Below are 19,553 nucleotides of genomic sequence, written 5' to 3' on the forward strand. Positions count from 1 at the left end.
AAATCTTATTTTCTCTGAATCAGTCCCCTTGATATTCTGGCATTCGAAATTGTGACAAAGACTTTAAATTGTTTTACTTTTAATGGATTGGAACATGGAAACTGGAAATAAAAGCTTTTCTTATAGCTCTTGAAGCATGGAGCTATAATAGAATTCGATCTTATGTAGTGAGTACTCTCTGAATGGTGATTTATAGCAGGTTATATTCATTCAGTTTATAAAACTATGGTTTTAGTGAGCTTGAGTTTTCCCAAAGACTTTTCAAAATTCATGTCCTTTTGAATGGAAAACTTGTCACATGATTGATATTTCACTTGTTTGGCTTCTTAATATTCTTAACAGCATGAGTAATTGACATAGTGCTGTCCTGTTTATGAGGTATAGTCCCCTCCAAATATTCTTCCCATCTCATATATATGAAATAGCTCATATCATCACATCTCATGTGTCTAAAATATATTACTCGACCAACCAAAGTCACCCATTTTTTGCATTCTCTATTGAATTTTTAAATTATGAAATTCCAGGGAAAAAATTAATTATAGAAATAAAAATCAATATTTGTAAAATCACCTCTTAGCTCTAACAAATCTTTTTTTTTTTTTTAATATTTATTTATTTGCTTGCTCTGGGTCTTTAGTTGAGGCGGGCGGGCTCCTTAGTTGTGGCATGAACATGGGATCTAGTTCCGCAGCAAGGGATCAAACCTGGGCGCCCTGCATTGGGAGCATGGAGTCTTAACCACTGTGCCACCAGGGAAGTCTCTCTAACAAATCTTAACATTTAAAAATATTTCCTTCAGACCATGTGTCTGGATTCTCATGTATTTTTTGTGTTTTTCTATGTAGCTATATAACTATTAAAAGCAATATGGGGCTTCCCTGGTGGCGCAGTGGTTGAGTGTCCGCCTGCCAATGCAGGGGACACGGGTTCGTGCCCCGGTCCGGGAGGATCCCGCATGCCGCGGAGCTGCTGGGCCCGTGAGCTATGGCCGCTGAGCCTGCGTGTCCGGAGCCTGTGCTCCACAACGGCAGAGACCACAGCAGTGAGAGGCCCGCGTACCGAAAAACAAAATAATAAAAAAAATCTGGTCATATTATATATAGAGAGAGTATGAATCTATTTATGCAAAGTTTTAAAACTTGTAAAACTATAGTACATATTCCTTTTTTTTTTTTTTTTTTTTTTTTTTTTGCGGTACGTGGGCCTCTCACTGCTGTGGCCTCTCCCGTTGCAGAGCACAGGCTCTGGACGCGCAGGCTCAGCGGCCATGGCTCACGGGCCCAGCTGCTCCGCGGCATGCGGGATCTTCCCGGACCGGGGCACGAACCCATGTCCCCTGCATCGGCAAGCGGACTCTCAACCACTGCGCCACCAGGGAAGCCCAGACCAGATTTTTTTAAATGTCCATTTAATAGATGTAACTCTAATTTATTCATTCCATTTTATAATACTGCATTTATACATACAGCACAGATTACTTAATATGTTCTTCTGCAGATGGACATTTAGGTAATTTATAATTTATTATTAAATCAGCACAATTACAAAGATTATTGGTACGTGTCTGCTTTGCACATATTAGAGTGGGTTTCTTTCGTGGGGGGAAGCACAGTGGAGAGTTTTACCCCTAGAAGTGGAATTTGAGGACTTAGGGTATATAGGTGTATATATATCTATATCTAGATATATCTTCATCTATGTTAAATACTGTCAAGTTCTTTCCAAAGTAATTGTAACAATTTCCATCACAAGCAGCAAATTTTGAGAATTACTATTTCCAAATATGCTTGACAACACTTGATACTGGCAGATTTAAAATTTTGCCAATTTGCAGACTAGTATTTTCATAGGCACTGACCTGATTACTTATGACTTGGCAATCATTTTATATATGTCATCGTTATGTGTATAATCATTATATATATAACATATTAGAAATCCAAGTTTTATTTATATGAATTACAACTATTCAAAACTTTGCTCATTTTTTCTCAATGTTTTATATATTTCTTATATATTCAATATATGAATCCTTTGTCATTTTTATGCTTTTATGCAACTATTTTTGCAATTATTTCATGCAGTTATTTTTTCACTTTTTTTTCATTTTACTAGTAGTTTATTTTTCTGTTCACATTATTTTTATTTCAATGCTGTCAAAGTTATCAATATTGTACCTTAACCTTTACATTTTTGTGGGGTTTGTGTCTAAGAAATCTTTCCCTAACCCATTATCATGTTGTCATTATCCTGCATTTTCTTCTAAAAGATTTAAAGTTTAGCTTTTCATATTTATAGGTTAGATTCACTTGTAAATTTTTTTTATATTGTGTGAAGTAGTGTTTTAATTTACATTTTCCCACATAGAAAAATATCATCCCAGCATGATTTATTTAAAAGTTCCCAATGACTATTCATGCCATGTCTGCTATGTACCAAGTTGCATATATAGCTATCTGTATGGATCTGTTTCTGAGTATTCAAAAGGTAACTACTATCAGACTATCAGCTTAGGTCCTTGATATGTCAGGGAATTAATCATTAATTTTTTTTTTTAGATTGTTGATTTTCAGATTGTTGACTCAGATATTGCTTGGCACTGACCTCTTCACGTGTTTCTCAATTCCAGCTTATTCTGTTTCTGGTTCATTTTGTCCATTTTATTTTTGAGCTCAGTTAAATTTACTTAATTTCTTTCTTTCATATTTTTGTTTATTGCTGTGAGTCAGAAATCTTGTATTTATTGCTAGAACCCAAATTACGATCACTTGAGGCTGATGCCAGATAAGTACTGTCATATATTAACCCCAGCTTTTTCTGCAAAAACAGCTTAAAAAAGCACAGAAATGTCCTCCCACCCAGCCCCCCAACTTACTTCTACTCATTCCTCTTGTGGCATCGGCGCTTTGCTAGATATGCTGTTTTCTGCTGATGAAAGAAGGCCACAGCCCTCACCACTCTCTTTCTGGGAGAAGGTACCAAACACACTGCCCTCTCTTTCCTGAGCCGGCTCAGTTTCTCAGCCAAGACTAATAGGTCATGGTTAGTGGTACTCTGCTGAAGGTTCTAAGAGAAGGAAAGAGACCTTCACCAGTCTGTGACCATGCCTCTGGCTCTCTTTTCAGGCCACTTCCTTACCTCACTCTGGGTCTAACTCTATGAGGCAAGAGCTGCCTTACTCTCCACGACAGAGGTGTTCTGTTTATCTCCATGGCATGGAGTCTTAAACAGGAGCTCTGACCCTAACCCCCACCAGGAGGAGGAGAAATTTGCAGTCTCAGGCTTTTCTCCTGAGTCCTGTCTTTCTGCTATCAGCTGACTGTTCTCTGGGGTGACTGATCTTCAGTAATCCACTGCATTTGAAATTGTATTCATTTCCCATTGCTGTTGTAACAAATTACCAAAAACTTAGTGGCTTAAAACAACACAAATATATTATGTTACAGTTCTGAAGGTCAGAAATCCAAAACAGGTCTCAGTAGGTTAAAATCAAAGTGTTGGCAGGACTGCATTCCTTCTGGAGGCTCTAGCAGATAATTCGTTTCCTTGCCTTTTCCGGCTTCTAGATGCTGCCTGCATTCCTTGGCTTGAGGAATCTCATCTTCAAAGCAAGCAATGGTCTGTTGAGTCTCACATCACTCTGATTCTGCTTCTGTTGTCACAACTCCTTCTCTGGTTCTTCTGCCTCTCTCTTCTACATTTAAAGGACCCTTGTGATTTCATTAGATCCACCCTGACAATCCAGGATAATTTCCTTATTTTAAGGTCATCTGATTAGCAACCTTAATCCCCCCTCATTATGTAATATAACATGTCCATGGGTTCTGGGGAGTTAGACATGGACATCTTTGGGAGCCATTAGTCTGCCATCTGCCTACCACAGAGACAAACCCTGCTTTATGCCCAGGATTACAAAATGGCTCTAAAAAGGCATATAACAGTTTAGTATCAATACATTCACCAAATTCCATGATACTTGTCTTAAATATCTTTACAGATGAGACATCCCTCACTCTGTCCAGGATGTGCTACATAAATGTGGGTCCACCTCCTATAGCATGTGGCCATAATATGAGGGGGACATCAGGTCTTTACGTCTTTCTCTCATATTCCAGGGTTTCCTCACCCATCCCCTGTAGGCAGCTGCTTTAGGCAACAGAATGTACAATACATGCCTCCTAAGAGCAAGATACAGTATACATGTAAAAACAGTCTGGACCCACTCTTAGGAAAGGAAATGTGTCTCTCTCAGAAATAACATTTGCAGATTTACAATTGCAATTTACAACTCTAATCTGCTCAACCAACCATTTTGTTTGTAGTATTTCTGTTCGATTTAATTCCTTGCATCTAGCTCATCCCTCAGAACATAAATGGCCTCTCTGTTTTTCTCTCTCTATCTCTTTCTCTCCATATATATATATGTGTGTGTGTGTCCACTTCCAGTGTTAACTTTTTTATGGAAAAATGCAAAAGTCTGTCCCAGAGTTAAATTTAGGTCTTCACTTTAGAGATGAAAATCAATATGCAACATATAATTGAGAGTGTTTTCTGTTTAAAAATTATTGAGGTCCTATTTACAGTGTGCCCAATACACAAAATAGTCTCACCACCTATAGCTTTGATGCCCATGTGATAGATTTTGCAAGACTTCCTAAATTTTAAGATGTTTGCTTTCGTTGTCTATGTCCAGACTTGAAGCAATAAACGTCACCTATTTCTATCCTACCTTACATTTCTTTACTTTAAATATTGCTGAAAGAACTTGCCAGCAAGTTAATGTAACTTCTGCCCTTTGTCTCCTCTAAACCCCTATCTAATCTCATCTGAAGTTTATGTAAGCTTCTCCCACATCCTACAGTGTTTCTCTCCCATTTCCAGCTCCTACTCCAGCAAATTCCTTTTGCCCATTTAAGACATTTTTTTCCCCTGAAAGTCCAGCCCAAGCTTTCGTCATATTGAAATCAGTACTGGGACCTCTCCGTGATGAGACCAAGAATACATTTGCTCTATCTGCCTTTCTCTCTTTTCCTCTTCCGTATTATAAATCATAAAGAACACTGTATCTTAATTGTCTAAAAATATATATCCCGTGGGGGCAAGGACTGCATCTTTTTTACATTCTATAACCTTCAAACAATTGTGTGTAGAAAATGCTGGAGTGCTCAATTAACAAATGAATTAAGGCACTACCATTTCTTTCTTAAATGTCACATATTTTTACCCAGCTAAAAATATTTTTCTGTGGTCTTGGCATTTTGCATGTGACATGGCATCTGCTCTGAAAGTAACAATAGAATTATAACAGACCCCTCAACTGCTATTTTCAGTAAACTATTTTGTCTTTGTGAAATCTTTTGTTAAAATGCAAGAAAAGATAATTATTCTTTTTTTTTTCTTAACACTATTGTGAATAAAAGTGCCATGTACTTACAATGGAAAAATTATCCTTGAACTGTCTAATGAGGTCGATGTGGAGGCATTTAAGTAAAATGTGTTAATCCTCTTGGGACCACTTTATATTTTTTTCCGCACAAGTTATTTCTGCCTCAATAACTTAAACATTGCTACTCTGACCATAATCTGTCCCTCAGGCTTTTCTTCTAAGGGGGACAAATACATAATCACTTCCTTTCGTGCTTAAATAGGAACCTGGCACCACAGATATATCTGAATAACAGATTATTGCCACCGGGAAGCCTGACACAATGGAATCAGACCTAGGAACAGGCAGTGACATTTGCCCGGAGAATTCACTAGATTAAAGTCCAAGCCTCAGGGGCTTCCCTGGTGGCACAGTGGTTGAGAGTCCGCCTGCCGATGCAGGGGACACGGGTTCGTGCCCCGGTCCAGGAAGATCCCACATGCCGCGGAGCGGCTGGGCCCGTGAGCCATGGCCGCTGAGCCCGCGCGCCGCAACGGGAGAGGCCACAAGAGTGAGAGGCCTGCGTACAGCAAAAAAAAAAAAAAAAAAAAAAAAAAAAATCCAAGCCTCCCAAGTATTTCAGTTGCAGATGATCAAACTAAATAAAAATCAAACAATTAAAAGTGATCAACTCTCTTTGTATATAAATGCCTGGATTACTTTTCTCCCATAAAATTGATGGGTTGCTTAATTGATTAGCAAGTTGTCGGCAAAACTGTAAAAGCAGAATACAATTGGTCTCAGAATTATGATTCTAGAGATAAGAAAAGTAAAGAGAAAATACAATGAAGTTCTTAAACAGGTAATTATGCATATAAAAACTGTGACAGAAAAGCAGTCTGTTTCTTACCTGATTTCTGAGGATGTGTCAGTATCAATATAGTTTGCTTCTAGTTTACATATTTCCCCTAATTTTTCTTTTTTTAAGCAGCAAAACTAAAAGAAAAGATCAATAACTCTCATTTTCTACATTTCAAAACTATAAAATCTTTCCTTTATGTATAAGTTGTTTCCCTAAGCTGTTACACACACAAGCATTTGTATTTGCATTTTAACATTTTCTGGGATTATTTCATCTTTAAAATCCATAAATATTTCACTCTACTCCATAACTTATCTATATTTGTGTTTCTGTGAAAATGTTTGACCACCTTTTGACCAAATGTTTGACCAAAATGTTTCCGAAGTTTGACCACCTTTGGAAAATAGAGCCATGCCAAATGAGAAAACTGCAGTTGGTTTTCTATGTAAAGGTTTGCTGCTTTCCTATTTTATGTCTCACAGATAATTAAAATGGTCATTGATAAGCAAAACACATTCTTGATTCACCAAGCCTTTCAAAAATCTCCTCCTCTCCTAGATTTCTGTATCAGCCTGTGAAACTATACAAGCCTTAGGGTCTCTCTCCTCCCAGACACCCCACATCCAATCCACCTGCAGATAATGTCATCTCTGCATCCTACGTCCATCTGCTTCTTCCCATGCCCACTGTTACTGCCTAATCCAGCAACCTGAAATATCTTTCCTCCCTCACATCACTCAGATCTCTTCTCAAATATAGAATCTTCCACAGAGGTGCCCTCCCTGGCCGCCCTTTCTGGAGTAGCACCCACCTTCCATCTTTTTCTATGTCCTTATTACTTTCTATTGTTACCGAGTCGACAGGCCAGTAAATCAGGAGACGAGGTATTGAGGCAAGGAATATGACTTTATTTGGAAAGCCGGCAGACTGAGAAGATGGCAGACTAATGTCTCCAAAAAACCATCTTAGTGGGGTTTGGATGCCAGTTTCTTTTATAGAACAGAGGGGGAGGAGGTGGGGAAGTAAAGTAAAAAGGCCATAAGTCTTGCAAATATCTCCTGGAATGGTCATCCTAGGGGAGGGGATGTGTTCATTTCTTCTTTCTTGTAGCCATTCACAGGTGAACAGGGTCAGGATACTTCCCTGAACAAAGGCCCTTTGGTTTAACATTCAGGCAGAGGGGCAGTGTTCCCTGAGGCAGGCCTTTATGTATAGACAGTATCCTTTTAAGGAACAAAAGCAATGGGAAGCAAAGGTTGAAGTAAAAGAAACAGATCCAACGTGGAGCCAGGACTGGCCCTTCCCTGTTACACTACTACCTTTATTACTTTTTCTTGATGAGCTCCCAAATTCATCTCATGGTTTCCACTTTTGTCCCCTTACTGGCATTTGTCCTCCAAGCTTCCAGAGTGAGCTCCCACTAAATAAAGAACAAAAGCCAAAACTCTTGCTGTGGTCTTTACTCAGGTGACTCCTCATCATGGTTTTAATTTGTCAGTCTCTCAGAGATGTCTTCTCTAAGTCTTCCCAGAGACTAGTGTCCCTAAGACACCAGTCTATATGTTTGCCCCACGTTACTCTGTAACTCCACCCTATTTTATTATCATTATAGCTCAAATCATAATCCAAAGACCCAATATTTTGGTTTGCTTCATTATTTAATTTTATATTTTTTAGCCGTCCCAGGGGAATATAAGCCTTGCTTGTCTCATTCAGCACTGCAAGTCCAATGCCTAGTATAGTGTCTGGCCTATAATAGCTGTTTAATAAATATCTGTTAAATGAATGAATTGACCATGATTCAGTACAGCAGGTAGAGCACGTCCTTTAAAAGTGGTTCAGGAACACTGTAAGAGTCAACCACAAGGGTAGAAAACAAAGCAGAGAAATGGCATATTGCATGTTTCTTTTTTTTTTTTTCCACGTGGAAAATATGGGAGTGTATTAAGACACTAAATTCTGTCAGAGACTTATGCTTTCATACCATCATATTAAAAACTGTAAGAAGATTCATTCAAAGATTACTATATATAGGTTTTCCGTTTAAATGTAGAAATTAGCCTTGTGTGAGACTAATAACCCCATTTTACAGAAAAGGAAACTAAGGCTTAGGGAGAATTTGCCAAGTACACAAAACCAATTGCAGAGCTGAGAACTGATTCAAACTTTTCTAAAAGCTCTATTCTTTCCATTACACCAGACACCAACCAGATTTTGATTCCTGTAGCCATGGGGAAGTCGAGATTGCTTTGGGCCACAGCTTCCTCATTAACGAAGAATGAAAACTAACCTTGTTTTACAGGGTGGTTCAAATTTAATCAAGATAATGTGCCTGCAGTTTACAGTTTATGTTTCCCTATCCTGCAGACACGATGGATACATTTCTTTGAGATCCATAAAATACCAGATAGAAAATAATGATTACTTTAAAAATAATCAGTATAATTTAATACAAAAAGTCCTCTATCATCATCTAACTTGAAACAGTAATTGAATTTATTGTAAAATCTAGAATAAATGCAGATGCAACAAAACATTTTGGGAATGATGGAAAGGCTGGGTTTTGTTTTATGAACCTGCCTTATGGTATATGCATACAAAGGCCTTTTAGCCTTGCAGAGGCCATGGGTGTCTTACAACTGCCATTCTGGCCCAGCGTTCTGGGGTTGAATGAGAAGCACTAAATTTGGAGAGCTTTTTGGATGCCTTTGAAATATTTCTGGCTCAGGAATGTTGAAAATCCTTTTATAACATTCTTAATAAGTTTAGTGGATATTATGATACTCCATAAAAGATACTCTACTCTGCTGATAGCGATGGAGTATGTACCCTAGAATTTCACTTCATTCCTTGTGAAGATGTATGCAAAAATATATTCTGCCAGCAAAGGAAAACTGATCTTCCTTAATAATTTTTTTTTCTTTTTTTTCCTAAATCTTTATTGGAGTATAATTGCTTTACAGTGGTGTGTTACTTTCTGCTTTATAACAAAGTGAATCAGTTATACATATACATATGTTCCCATATCTCTTCCCTCTTGCGTCTCCCTCCCTCCCACCCTCCCTATCCCACCCCTCTATGTGGTCACAAAGCACTGAGCTGATCTCCCTGTGTATATCTTTTTGAATTCGTGTTTTTGTTTCCTTCAGAAAGATACCCCCAAGTGTAATTCCTGCATCATATGGTAGTTCTATTTTTAATTTCTTGAGGAACCTCTGTACTGTTTTCCATAGTGGCTGCACCAATGAACATTCCCAAGAGAATGCGTGAGGGTTCTCCTCATCCTCGCCAAGGTTTGTTATTTGTTGTCTTTTGGACGATAGCCAAGTTTTTAGGCGTGAGATGATAATCCCATTGTTCTTTTGATGTGCGTTTCCCTGATGATAAGTGATATTGGTCATAGTTTCATATGTCTCTCGGCCATCTGTACGTACTCTTTGGAAAAATGTTCGGTCCCAAGTTTTAATTGGGTTTTTGGTTTTTGGAGGTTCAGTTGTGTGAGTTCTTCATCTATTTTGGATATGAACCCCTTTTCAGACATATTGTTTGCAACTATTTTCTCACATTCGGTAGGCTTCCTTAATAATTTTAACATAAAGCCTTTAACTGTAAAAGTGACAAAAATTATATCCACCATTTCTTTTTTTTTAGTTTATTTATTTATTAACATCTTTATAGGAATATAATTGCTTTACAATGGTGTGTTACTTTCTGCTGTATAACAAAGTGAATCAGCTCTACGTATACATATATCCCCATATCCCCTCCCTCTTGAGCCTCCCTCCCACCCTCCCTATCCCACCCCTCTAGGTGGTCACAAAGCACCGAGCTGATCTACCTGTGCTATGTGACTGCTTCCCACTAGCTATCTGTTTTGCATTTGGTAGTGTATATATGTCCATACCACTCTCTCACTTCGTCCCAGCTTACCCTTCCCCCTCCCCGTGTCCTCAAGTCCATTCTCTACATCTGCGTCTTTATTCCTGTCCTGCCCCTAGGTTCTTCAGAACCTTTTTTTTTTTTTTAGATTCCGTATATATGTGTTAGCATATGGTATTTGTTTATCTCTTTCTGACCTACTTCCCTCTGTATGACAGACTCTAGGTCCACCCACCTCACTACAAATAACTCAATTTCATTTCTTTTTATAGCTGAGTAATATTCCATTGTATATATGTGCCACATCTTCTTTATCCATTCATCTGTCGAAGGACACTTAGGTTGCTTCCATGTCCTGGCTATTGTAAATATTGCTGCAATGAACATTGTGGTACATGACTCTTTTTGAATTATGGTTTTCTCAGGGTATATGCCCAGTAGTGGGATTGCTGGGTCATATGGTAGTTCTATTTTTAGTTTTTTAAGGAACCTCCATACTGTTCTCCACAGTGGCTGTATCAATTTACATTCCCACCAACAGTGCAAGAACACTCAGTATGTGCCAGATATTTTACATACACTATTGTCAATATCCCACCAACCATGCAAGATAGATATTATTAAATATTAAATGCTTTGCTTGAGGCCGGATAGCTAGCAAAATTGGAGAACCTTGATTTTAATCCAGTCCTCTCTGATTACAAAGTCCTGGTTTTTTCCTCCCATTCCACAGTATCTCATTCATCCTTTCATTCACTGCACAAGAATTAATTTAAATCCTATTATGTAGGAGGCACTGTTTGAGCTATTGAATAAAACAAAGTCACTTCTTACAGGGCTGATAGTTTAGTTGGACAGAAAGGAAATAAACCAATATATAACATAACATAGTATAATATTAGGTATGTCAATATACCTACTATAAAATAAAAACAAAACAGGGGAACGAGCCAGGAAAGAGTGTTTGGTAATCAGATCAGAGAAGTGTCCTGAGGACAGACTGTTGAAGATTTTTGGGGCCATGAGAAGAGCTCTTGATTTATGTATCATAAGTTCCCTTTAAAGAATAGGAACCAATTGACCACAGAATCTAGGTATACATATACAGGCAACTCCAATAACATATTCTGCTTTTTCCAGAATTAATTAAATCATTACTTTATTCTTTTGGAAAAATTTACGCAGAACTTTGTATCTGTCAGCCACGGAGTTGGTGCTGGGGCTAAAACAATGAATAAGACATATTTCCTTCCCTCAAGAGGAAGGCAGAAATGTAAACAGAGAAATTCACCCACAAATTTTATTCAAAATCAATGACATTCATTCAACAACATTTAATGAGATCCTATTATGCCCTAATCCAACCACTGTGTGAGACATTGAAAATACATGAGAAGGTATGGCCTCCGGAGAAGGGAATCTGGAGAGAAGCTACAGAGCTGTCTCCAGAGAAGACAAACGATGCTGTCTTAAAGGAGGAGTACGACTTTACCACACAAAGCCTGGAAGGATGGTCTAAGTAGAGAAGCTGGCAAAGAGGAAAGCAGGGAATTGGTATGTTTCAGAGGAACAGTGACAAGACCCAGCTGCTGGGACGCAGAGTACAAGAAGGGCACTGGCTGGAGATAAGGTAGTGGGTGGGGCTCAGCTCTGAAAAATAGGTTATTTAACATATGGATTCAGTCAGTGGACTGTGGTGAGGGACACTTTTAGTCTCCTTCCACCATATTTTCATGGAGAACTTCCAGTGTCCCCTCAGCACACCCCTTTCGCACTCTGGAAGAGGAAGAGTAGGTTGGAAAATGAGTCTGGGGAGGGACTGAACATGCACAGTTCAAACACACTGGTCTTCCACAGGGATGCTCACGGGAGCTTGTGCCTGCCCCTACTGGAGGGGACTGGACTGGAGGGAAAAACCTGTCTAATTCGGGGGTGAAATATTAGAAAGACCCTTTGCCATGGATCTAAAGTCAACATCCCTCAATCGGTGTTATCACTAATAAAGCTGATATGTCTATGCCCTGCAGTCTGTCAGACTTCTGCATTTTCTCTCTCAGTTGTTTTCTGATTTGAAAGAAGAGTGACTCGACTTATTGGCTTTCCTAAAACTACAGTGCATCTGTGGAATGCAAAATAATAGTCCTCAAAGATGTCTCCATCCTCATCCTCTGAACCTGAATATGGTACCTTATGTGGCAAAGGGGACTTTGCAGATGTGATTAAGGTTAAGGACCTGGAGATGGGGAGATTATCCTAGATTATCCTAGATTATGCCAATCTAATCACATGACTCCTTAAAAGCTGAGTCTTTCCAGCTGGGTCAGAGAGAGATGCGACGATGGAAGAAGGGTGAGAGAGATGAGATGCAGCCTGAGAGGGATTTGACCAGACGTTGCTGGGTTTGAACATGGAGGATGGAAGCCACAAAGCAAAGAATGTGGGCAGCTTCTAGATGCTGAGAATAAACTCCCTGCCAACAGCCAGCAAGGAAATGAGACTTTGGTCCTACAACTACAGGGCACTGAATTCTGCCAACAACCCAGATGAGCAGGAAATCAATTCTCCCTTAGAGTCTAAAGGAAGAAACAGAGCCTAGCTAACACCTTGATTTTAGTCCAGTGAGACCCGTGTCAGACTTCTAACCTATAAAACTGTGAGGTAATCAATCATTTGCATTATTTTAATCCATTCAGTTTGTGGTCACTTGTTATGGCAACCACAGAAAACTAATACAATGTCACAAGTTGCCAGTGGAGGGTTTTTTTTTGTTTTTTTGCTTGTTTGTTGTTATTTTAAAATTGAGATATAATAGGCATGTAACATTGTATACGTTCGAAGTGTACAGTGTGTTGGCTTGATACATTTATATTTTGTGATACGGTTACTACAGAGGCATTAGCTAATGCCTTTGTCACATAGTTGTCATTTCTTGTTTGTGCTGAGAACAATTAAGCTCTAGTCTCTTAAGGAACCAGTGGAGGTTTTAACACAGAGTGATGACAGGCTCAGATGGAGACGGCAATTCCAATGGCCAGTGGAGTCTGAGTTTGAAAACATTCATGCAAGTCGGCAGCATTTGGTGATGGGATGCGGATGAAGGAGAAAGGGTATTTCACCTTGGGAATGGGTGAATGGCCACATCATTAATCAAGATTGAAACTCCAGGGCTTCCCTGGTGGCGCAGTGGTTGAGAGTCTGCCTGCCGATGCAAGGGACACGGGTTCGTGCCCCAGTCCGGGAAGATCCCACATGCTGTGGAGCGGCTGGGCCCGTGAGCCATGGCCGCTGAGCCTGCGCGTCTGGAGCCTGTGCTCTGCAACAGGAGAGGCCACAACAGTGAGAGGCCCGCGTACCGCAAAAAAAAAAAAACAACTCCAGGAAGAGAAACAAGTTTGCATGAAATTATATTCAAATCATGAACTCAGTATTGATATATTAAGGTTGAGGTATTTAAGGCCTCTGGGACATTCAGGACAACAAATTTACAAGTCTTTGGGAATGAGTACCCAAAGGAAAGCAGAGACCATAAATGCCTTGGAAGTAGATAAGACAATGCAAAGAGAGACATAGCTGTAGATCTAGTCATGATTTGGGTCATGAAAAAAATATTTTAAACAACTTACATATATTTTTTTTCAGCACTAAACCAGTCGTCTACAACTTTACATAATGAAAATATGGCTAAAGACAACTTTGGAAATATATAGATGACTTTCTAGGGGTCACTCGAGAAACCTGTTCAGTTTCATGCCATATCTTAGACATGGCCTGACATTTTTATCTTTTTAATCAGCATTGTATATTTAGACCTTCAAATCATCTGTAAGAAGTTTAAAACTTTTCACAGAATTTCACTGATGATCTCACCATATGCCACTCCCAGAATCACACATCTGCCACTGTTTTTGAATCACGTAAGCGTTTAATAAGATCATTGTTCACATGACATGATTACCCTATTTCAGTTTTTCCCTTATGCACTCATACCAAGGAAAATGTTAGTAATTCCTCTGTAGCTTAAAGGCTGTTGTCCACAAAACTGCAGTTGAAGCCTCACCTACCATGTTAAATTCCATTGTTCTTAGAAAGTGTCTTTAGATAACATCTTTTTTCTAAATTTAAAAATTATTTTCATTTGCTCTCTGCGAGGCCTAACTTAGTTTTGTATAACCAAAAACATCAACGTAAGTCTTACCTCTGAGTTTCACTGTAGGAGTTGTACTGAGGGCAAAATGATGAGGAGGTCTCAGGCAGAGACAGCACTTCTGATTGGTTAGATCATTTCTTATTTTTGACCTCTCCCGTTGTGGAGCACAGGCTCTGGATGCGCAGGCTCAGCGGCCATGGCTCACGGGCCCAGCCGCTCTGTGGCATGTGGGATCTTCCCGGACCAGAGCACGAACCCATGTCCCCTGCATCGGCAGGCGGACTCTCAACCACTGCGCCACCAGGGAAGCCCAGATCATTTCGTTTGTGTAGTTGAATTTGGAGAGATGACCCAAGACACAAGACTTCTTAAAAACAGGTGTAATTTTTTACTTTCTTTTTAAAATTGAGGTATAATTGACATAACATTAGTTGCAGGTGTACAACATTCAATATTTGTATACATTGCAACATGATCACTACAATAAGTCTAGGTAACAGCCATTACCATACATAGTTTAGAAATTTTTTTTCTTGTAATGAGAACTTTTTGGATCTACTCTCTTAACAACTTTCGATAATACAATGTAGTATTATTAACTCTAGTCTCCATGCTGTACATTACATCCCCAGGACTTATTCATTTTATAGCTGGAAATTTGTACCTTCACTCACCTCTCCCACTTCCACCCCCTGAAAAACAGATGAAATTTTGAAAGTTTTAAAAAAAATTATTTTGAAATGATTATAAACTCCAGAAAGTTGCAAAAATAGTATAGAGAGGTCCTCTGTACCCATCACTTAGCTTTTCCTAATGGTAATATTTTACATAACTATAGCACATTTTTCAAAACTAGGAAATTGACATCGACACAATACAATTAACTAGACCACAGTCATTACTCAGGTTTTAGAGGTTTTAGTATGTGTTTCTCTTTTTGGCATATGTGTGAATGTAATTCTATGAAATTTTACTACATGTTGGTCATATGGGCTCCACAACAATCAAGATACAGAACTCACCACAAAGGGCTCCCTTGTGGTACCGTTTGTAGTTTCACCAACACATGGCAACCATTGATCTGTTCTCCATTCTTATAGTTTTATCGTTTCAAGAATGTTATATAAAGGAAATCACACAGTATGCAACATTTTGGTGTTGGCTTTTTAAAAAATTTAACATAATTTTCTTGAGATTAATTTGTGTTTCTGCCTATAAAAATAGTTTGTTCCTTTTTATTGCTGAGTAGTATTCCCTGGGATGGATTATCACAGTGTTTATCCTTCACCCGCTGAAGGACACATGGGTTGTTTCCAGTTTTAGGCTAGGACAATTACAATTGCTGTAGACATTATCCATAGGTTTTTTGCATGAACATACATTTTCATTTCTCTAGAATATGGGTACAGGAGTCTGATTGTTGGGTCATATGGTAAGGAAACGTTTAATTTTAAAAGAAACTGCCAGACTTCTAGAGTGGCTGTACCATTTTGCATTTCCACCAGCAATTTATGAGATCCAGTTTCTCGGTATCCCTGCCAGCATCCGGTAATGTCAGTATTTTTATTTTAGCTATTCTAATAGGTGTGTAGTAAAAAGCAGATGGATTGTTAATGGTATTTTTGAAACTATAGACACTTGAATGAGCTCTCCAAAGTGAACACAATTTCCTACTCCCATATGTGAACACGGTGTTTTTTAGATAAGAGGTAAAAGGACAGGAGGTTAGATATTAGCTCTCCATATTTGCAAGTGAAAATGAACACAAAAGCATGAAAATTTAAGACCATCAATAACCACAAAGCCCTGTTATTTGTAACAAACTCCCTTTTGGAATCTTTGTGGACAGTTTCATGGGAGAGCAGAATGGAAGTCATGGTTTGCTGTCTACCTTGATGATCTGATTCTCAATGTTCAAATGATAAGCAGTCCTTGGAAGCCTTTCCAAAGAGTTCCACATGTTTGCATTAGAGAACAATAAGATCTAGGGAGTCTTCTTGGTGCAACTCAGTGTTACTTTATTTACCAACAAAATAAAAATAGCTATTGGAAAATACATTCAAATACTAGCAGTCTTCTCTATTAAGGGAAGTTTAACTAGATTAATGCACTAAAAGTCAAAGGTTATAAATTTTTAGGTATTCTGTCTCTTTTAATCACGTATAACTATAAATGTCCTATTCTTTTTCTTTTATCTACTAAATTAATTAATGAACACTTCAGCTACTTAAAACATTACAGCCTTTAGAAATCTTTCCACTTGCAAATGATTACACCAAAATTTCCCAACATCTGTTCTAAGAAGCAGTAGTTCCTTGGAATGCCAAGAAATGAAAGAGTTCCATGACCAGAAAAGGTTAAATAGCTCCTTTACAGCAAATCTCCTCAAAGTCACTATTAAATAGATGAATGGATGTACAAGATGACACTCCAAGAGGTCAATGGAATATTGAGAACTTCCCTAAAAACGTATTTGTCCACAGAATCCTTTATTATACTGACCAGCTCAAGGACTAGATTAGAAAGCCCTCGATGATATTGATTGAAAGTGTGATTAATACATGAATTATCTGTGTAACATTTAAACTCTAGTTGGAGAGGAAGCCATCAGAGATGCTCTTATTCTTACATGTGTCTTTTTGATATATCCAACTCCTAAAGAAATCTAGTTCAGATCAGACTGTTCACATCCTTTATGATTCAATATTGTTGTTTGGCCTAAATGTTGAAAAATATTGTTTATGAAAGCCATAATAGGAAAATAAATAATGCTACAATATTTTTAGCTGTTTTGTTGCAATTTTCAAGACAAGTTAAAGTTCTCTTAGTGTTGTGCCTTTGGGAAAAGCAAACTCCAAGAAGAGAAAAGGCTAAAAAGCAGAAGCAAAAGAGCCATGTTGCTGGAAGTCTGGATAGTCTTTTCACGCATAATAATTAAGAGGGTTAATTTAATCACAGAGTTGCACTCAAAATCTCAAACAAGATAGTGCTTTAAGAATAATATTAGATGGGCTTCCCTGGTGGCGCAGTGGTTAAGAATCCGCCTGCCAATGCGCGCACCTCAACGAAGAGTAGCGTCTGCTCACCACAACTAGAGAAAACCCGCGTGCAGCAATGAAGGCCCAACACAGCCAAAAATAAATAAATAAAATAAATTTTTTAAAAAGGAAGAAAAAAAGAATAATATTAGAGATTTTAAAGTTAATATCAGCACCCATGTTAAAAATATCAACACACTGCGAAATAGAAGTTTCATTTTATTTCAGAAAGAAGGACAAGGAAATCCGTGCTATTTCTCTACACTCTTGAGTGGAAATCCAGAATTTGCAAGCACTCATTCTGGGGAAGCCTAACTCTCCCTAATAAACCACATGGAATTAAACAGGACTGTTGAAGTCCTTGGAGCAGTAGGGATGTTTGTAAGTTAAGATAAAAATACTTGGGTTTAAGAGGTCTAAAAGCATTAATGAGTATATAAATATGTTTCTCCTTCTTGGGCAGGTGATACAATATAGTGGAAAGAGCTTGGACTTTAGATCTATAAATACTAGAGTTGGGCTGATTTAAATTTACTGTGCCTCAATTTACTCACCTGTAAAATAGGTGTAATAACATCTACCCAAGAGGGAGTTTGGAAGATTAAATAAGGTAAAATAAAAGCTATTAACATGGTGCCTAGGAAATAGAAGGTATACAAAAAGTGTTTGTTTCCTTTCTCTTTCTTCATAGTGTGCTAAGAGTATGCTATAAGCAATTACCTGAATAACCATGAAGATTCATGTTTTCTCATTTGATAGAACCACCAGTCATATGAGTGTCCATAAGTTTGGTTATCTATTCTAAAATGTTGTAACTTAAATGACATTATACTATAGCAGAGTTGAAATAAAAAGTCAGGTTAGACAATAATCTAGAGGATTCTCATTAAGCAAATGTGTTTCACATCTTTCTTCTAAATCTGTTACCTCTTTGGAGAGTTACAAGGTTAGTGCAACTATGGAGCACATAAAACTTGAAGCCACTAATTAGAGTTTTGTGATGTGTTCAGATTGCATCCATTTTTGGTTGCAGTTCTTGCTGTGCAGTGAGGAAGGGGAATAGTTTGTGTAATTTGCATATATAGAGAATTGATGCTCAGAGAGAAATGATAACAATGGCTCTATGAAGCAACACTAGTCATTTTTAACATTAATTATAGACACAGCACCAGATGCTTTTATGCTAGATTTATGGAGAGAGTAGAAATGATTTGAAAATGTTTATATGAGCTTACACTTTGCAAATTCCATTATGCACTATCAATATATAAATGTAAATGCACTGTTCTTAAGTGAGCCTGACTACTTACCCACTGTCAGTAATGACTCACTTCTGGTTATGGTGAAGGATTAGAAATGATTCTTAACTTACATGGAGCCCAAATACCATGTCACATCTCAGGATTAGTTTAGGGAAAAGAAGGGAGAAGAATTCAGTACTAGATACTAAGGAATTTCTGTTCAGTATTTCGATTAGAAGGGAGAGTATAAGAAGATACCCTAGAGATAATGATGGAAAAATCAATATGTACCATCTAAGAGAGCCAAGTCTCTCCATCAAAGGCAACATTGTCTTGTACTACCCAGAGCCTTGGGAACTTGCTAGATGTGATATACCAGAAGTCAGCACGGTGATCCTACACATTCCAGACATTTCCCTTTATAAACCGCCTAAAAGTATAGCTGGAGTGCTTCTATGAGAAACTCTTACAGGCCAAGGAGCCAGTACAAGTCTTGGGAGGTCTGTGTACAGTGACAGGCACTTTGCAAAGAATCCCTTTGAAATTGGCACATAAGCCCCTTTTCCTCCAAATAACACTTAATCACAAATTCAATATTATTTGGGAATTTTAATTCTTCACATAAATGATTTATCCTTCATTTTTTATTTTTTCTACTTCCCTCTCATTATTTTTGCTGTTAAAAGAATTGGGCAAATGTAGTTTGAATATATATATATAGATAGATAGATAGATGCATATAATAAATAATATGCAAATATAATTGAATATAAATTTGGAATATATATTTGATAAATATAATTGAACATATATAACCCAAAAAGAATAATGGAGGGATCTACAGATTGGTTTGGAAGTCTCAAGAGATTGTATTGGCTCATTTTAGATTATTTATGCAAATATTCCCAAAGTGCATTTGCTGCCTTGAGCAAGGGCTATGTTAAACTGGAGAATTTATCTTTATCTGGATATTGATTATTGCACACATTAAAAGCCATAATGATAGTCGAGGCTTTTA

The sequence above is a fragment of the Leucopleurus acutus genome, assembly GCF_964270905.1.
Source record: "Leucopleurus acutus genome assembly, chromosome: 18".
Taxonomy (NCBI): Eukaryota; Metazoa; Chordata; class Mammalia; order Artiodactyla; family Delphinidae; genus Leucopleurus; species Leucopleurus acutus.